At 45.6% G+C, this 5406-nt stretch overlaps 1 long non-coding RNA gene across 1 annotated transcript; it reads right to left on the bottom strand.

The window, feature by feature from the left end:
* Window positions 1-1224: 1224 nt before the first annotated feature.
* LOC141041950 (uncharacterized) lies at window positions 1225-3017 on the bottom strand. The gene is made up of 2 exons (XR_012203723.1): window positions 2763-3017; window positions 1225-1749 (listed from the first exon to the last, which is right to left on the bottom strand). It is a non-coding gene; the product is annotated as an uncharacterized lncRNA (long non-coding RNA).
* Between the last annotated feature and the right edge of the window lie 2389 nt (window positions 3018-5406).

Raw genomic sequence — 5406 nt, 5'->3', positions numbered from 1 at the left:
GATAACTCCGGCCTTTGCATCAAAGGATGCACACGGTCGTTATTAAAAAATATTTAGCAACAAAAGTATTAAAACATCAACATAATACTCCCTCCGTCCCAAAATAAGTGTCTCAACTTTGTACTGACGTTGAGACACTTATTTTGTGACGGAGGGAGTATTACATTATCCAAAAGTAAATAATAGGCACTCTACCAAAATTACCTATTAGAAAGTCCATTACTCAAAACACAATAATATCGCGCTATTCGTCACCCTGGGTGAGGAATAGTTATTCTTCACCCCCTCTCTATTTTGACATCAATGCACCGTACTTTTACGTTTTGTAAATTTTGTCTTATTTCATACATAAAAAAAGAACGTAAGAAAATATGTACTCGCCGTAAAAAATATTTTATGTTACATAAAATTACAAATGTAAAAACATATTGTAAAACATACATAAAATGTGATTTTTCTGATCTTATAACTTTTTTTAGACCAAATTTTACATATTGAATTAATGTGCATGTAACTATTTATATTCTAAACGTAATTTATTTAGGAAGTGATCGTAAGATTACCTCGGGTGAAGAATAACTTATTCTGCATCCTGGGTGATGAATAGTAACACACTATATATATATATATATATATATATATATATATATATATATATATATAATAAAGTTAAAAAAGTTACTCATTAGTATGAATAAATTCTACAGGATTTGAAAACCTAAATTTTTTTTGCACCAAAGTGCTAGTGGGAGCCCTTACATGGAAGCGCTTAGTTTTGGAGGATGTTATCAATTAAGAAACCGATACATGTTTGTGGAAAAGATCAAACCCTAAAAAAACAAACGTGCCCAGCACACTATCAGTAAAATTAAAGCAGTCCAGTTTAGTGGAAAGATGTCCTGGACTCGAGCTCGATCGAGACTGACAAGAAAAATCAAACATGGAACTTGCCGCACCCCTAAATATTCACTTTACTTAGAGTAGTAGTATATTATTATTATCGGTGGTTCATTTGGAGGGTAGCTACGCGACCCCTACCTGCATGTCATCCTCCACGGGATCGTGAGCACATGCTTTGCTTTTGTCCAAGGGTCTGTCTATTCTATTTGTGCTCTATTTTCTTATTTTAGTTTTTTCTGTTTCTTTTTGCTACATTATATACTTGTGAAAGTTTAGATGTGAATTAGACAAACTGTTTGTCCAAACAATGGGTCTCCATGGAACTCTACATCAGAAATAGATTTTTTTTGCTAGTGCCGAATGGTTGTCAAACAACTTTACAAAGTACTAGTAACTTTTGAATATTCTACTCCATAATATCATAACATACCAATCGCGAAGATTAGAAAAATATCGAACCATCAGCGCGGGCCCAAACTAGCTAGAACAGCAGGTTGCTTTTGGAGAACCAATGGAACAAACACTCCCGTGGATGCAACGTGACGCCGTTCTTGATGGTATATCCAACATACACCTGTCGTCCAGCTGGTGGCTGCCTCAGGTCATGAAGCCCTAATCAGCCATGTGGCCTCGGCTTCTACGTTGTCTTGATCGACCCGGTTGCCCAAGCCGTCACGCCTAGTGTCCATGCATGATACTGTATACGGTTGTTGATGCCGATTATTAATTAGGCTGCGATGGAGATGCACATGCCAGATTCCCACCAGGTGAGGCGTCTGGATGCATGGCTTGCCGCTTGTTGAACATTGACTGTTCATCTGGTGTATCATTGTACACGATACATGCTTCCTGTCTCCATAATAATAGGAAAAATAATTGTAAGAGTACGTATCTGTGTGCATGCATGATTGAAAGCATCGGGCCTAGGACGTGTGGCATGCTACATGGCTTGCATGCACGGGCGCATGGGAGCTGGAACTAATGGTCGTAGACTGCATATTTGCATGCGGAAGTAGTACATGCCAGTATCCAAACTCCAGACATTTTATCATTCGAAAATAAGTTAACTGTGTGTGTGTGTGTGTGTGTGTGTGTGTGTGTGTGTGTGTGTGTGTGTGTGTGTGTGTGTGTGTGTGTGTGTGTTTTCGAATGTATGGACAGGGCGTGCATGATGTGCCATGGATTTGATCCTTTCTTCACAGGAGATTCTACACCACGAAAAATATATTGGATCAAGGAAAGATTGGTGAACGCATCGTGACACACACGTCCTTGTTCGAAAACGAAGCTAGAGAAGGACCATCTTATGTCGTGGTCACGGAGAGCTATTTTCACCGTGCCATGACCCATGAGCCACAGTTGTATTCTCCCTGGGGTGAACGGGACGCGTCAAAGTGACAGCAATCCCCGCTAGGCGCTAGCTGCACAGTAGTAGCTGTTCGCAAGTCAAGCTTTTGTTAGATCGAGCTCAATGCGGGACTACATCAATAATTGGTTGATATTTCCATAGGTTCTAGCTCAGCAAGTGTTTACCATTCTCGTTACTGTTCTGGAGAATGAACCGAGAGAGAGAGAGAGAGAGAGAGAGAGAGAGAGAGAGAGAGAGAGAGATCATCGGTTATGTCAACATTAGGTAGCTAGGGTTCATCTCAGCGGAACCGGACGCACAGGAGTTTCGATACCCACACAGCACCTAGTTTCTTCGTTAAACCATGATTCTGTTCGGGTCCTAATAAACTCATAATTAGCATCAAAGAGGAATCAAGCAGTGAACCATGGACATGCGAGATTGGAGTGGGATTCCAAAGGCTGTAGGCAATTAGCATACAATATGCATGCTGATTCTTTTCATATACTCTCACCGTTAGTTGAAGTTAACTCTGCCGGGGAAGGCACGTCCTGCTTCGTCCGTCGACGCGGTGACGCACTGCGCCCCAGGAGCTGCCGCGCACACTCGCCTGTCCCCCTGCAGGGTCTCCCGCCCAGAGTAGCCCCGCAGGTGCCTGTGGGTGGCTGCTCGCGCCTCGCGGTGGCGGCTGCTTGCTCATGGTGGCCGGACGGGTTGAGCTGTGATTTGGTGGGTGCAAGCCGCCGTCGCATGTATGCTACATATGCCCGGAAATTGCTTGCTTTAGCATTTCGTTTAAGTTGGTTGGATCAATCATGTGCCTGCATGAACCTTCATGTGGCTCTCCTAAGTTATGTCTATGGGTCGGGTTGACCGGATGTCTAGGTCATCGCGAGCATCTGGGCCAGAATAAACGGTCCGTAGGAATGTAGGCAATGCGGACATGGATTATCACCTCCGAGCTCAAATCTTCCCCGATGAGCAGTAAAATTAAAAATATAGTAGTAAAACAAATAAAAAAATCTGATTTTTTGGCAAACTAAATGTTTTGTTTGCTTGCAAAAAACTACCATTAAATCACCCTCATGGAAGTCGTGGAAAATAAAATAAAATTGGATGCTTCCAAAATGCTATTTTTTGAAACATTTTGAAGTGCTGAATTTTTTCGCCATGACTTCCATGAATGTCATTTCATGATGAAAAATTTCATGCACTCAAAGCATTTGTCATAGTTTTGCCACCAAAAAAATTCATAAATTTTTCAAATTGTTTTTGGAACAAATGGTATCCTCAGGCCATGTTTCCACTTGAGTGGAGTGTTTTTACGGCTAGTATCCTCAGCAAGTTTTTGGGACAATCAATCAAACGTGCAATCTGCCTCACCCGTAAAAGGTGCACTTTACTTAGAACAAACGGTTGTACTATTATCGGTGGTTCACTTGGAGTGTATCAACGCCGCCCCAGCGTGCATGAACTGATGGGCACATGTACGCTTCTGCCCAAACAACTCTGAAACTCATACATCAAAATAGATTTGTTGTAGCTAGTGGTGAATGGTTGTCAAACAACTTTACAAACTAGTGCTCCATCTTTTGAATATTCTACTTCATAACATCTTCGTACACAAGGAGTACAAATATAATACTCCCTCCGTCCTAAAATAAGTGACTCAACTTTGCACTAAATTTAGTACAAAGTTAGTACAAAATTGAGTCACTTATTTTTGAATGGAGGAGTAAATCAATAATATGTTAGCACGAAGATTAGAAAAATGTCTAATCATCGGCACATGCACAGACTCTAGAACATAGGTTTTTTTTAGAACGAAGGCTCAAGGAGAGCCCGACTTTGAACTAACAAAGCCATCAACCGGCCAGGATTACAACCACATCAATACAAACTCGAACAACAACAAAAAAACAGAAACACGGCATGATACAAGGGTGCTGGTAGGCAGCTCCCAAAACCTCACACACTACAGCTAGTAAGATAGCACATGATAAGCACAGGCTGAAGCATGCAGAGGCCCTCGTCCACACAAGGATCACCAGCGAAGAAGATATGGGGCCCCGGGAAGCGCCCGCTGTCGAGGATAGGATATGTCGGCACCAAACAACCAAGGCCCTGGAACAACAACACCATCCATTCCCACTGTCGAAGGAGGCCCCTGCCTCCTCGCCTGGCTCGAAAGGCGCCGAACCGTCAATATATGGGCTGCTCACCCTAGAACATGGACGGAAGGATGCAACCAGAAGGCAACGAAGGAGTAGGAACAGAGCACACCCTACATGACTAAGAAACTTCACCAGAAACACTGCATCACCGCTGCCCACTGACGATCCTCTGGAGAGGAGAAAGATGCCGGTCAGACAACAACAGGGTGTCCAGGGAGGAAGGAGCAACGAGGAGGCAGGACCAAGGTCGAGGAATGACGCTCCGGCTCTCACAACTCGCACTGCTGTAGCCGCCGGAGGAGGGGAACCCGATCCCCTCCTGGCCAGAAGCCGCCGGACCAAACTGACACCAGTTGCACAGAGAGCACCAGAAGAAACCCGAACACTGCCGGACCTGCAAAGCTGCCGCCGCTGGCACTGGGGACACGCTGTTGCCGCCGCCCGACAACAACCACACCGCAGTGCCCACAGTCCAAAAAGCATCCAAGGCGACGACTTCAAGAAGCAAACGGCGCCAAGAGCACCGTCGCCGCCCAACAAAGTTCGAGTTTTCACCTGGGAGGCTAGGGGGAGGGGAGGATGGAGCAAAAGACCTGAATGGCGCCTCCAAGAAGGGGAGCAGCGTCCATGGACATCGCCGCCATGGATTTCTCCCGGTCAAGGCTCCACACCACCAACACCGCATCCAGCTCCAGGCACCGGAGAACCATGTTCACCCGGTCCAGATCTGAAGGGGTGGAGCACGCAGGGCAGTAGAAGGGGGAAGGGGCAGCCAGATCTGGAGCCGCAAGAGGCCAGAAGCCCCACTGCCGGCTCCGCGGATCTCGTCTGCCGGAGAGCTTGCTGCCCGCGCAGCCAAGTCCACCGGACCACACCCGCGCCACCACCAGCCGAGGAGACGGTGTCGCCTCACCGAACGAGGCCGCCGCCCTAGATTCTGACGCCCCCCGCTGGAGAAATGGAGTAGCAGAGGCCCCGCCGCCA

The sequence above is a fragment of the Aegilops tauschii genome, chromosome 2 (genome assembly GCF_002575655.3).
Source record: "Aegilops tauschii subsp. strangulata cultivar AL8/78 chromosome 2, Aet v6.0, whole genome shotgun sequence".
Lineage (NCBI taxonomy): Eukaryota > Viridiplantae > Streptophyta > Magnoliopsida > Poales > Poaceae > Aegilops > Aegilops tauschii.
Note: the sequence above shows the minus strand (reverse complement) of the source record. Positions and strands in the feature narration are given on the sequence as shown.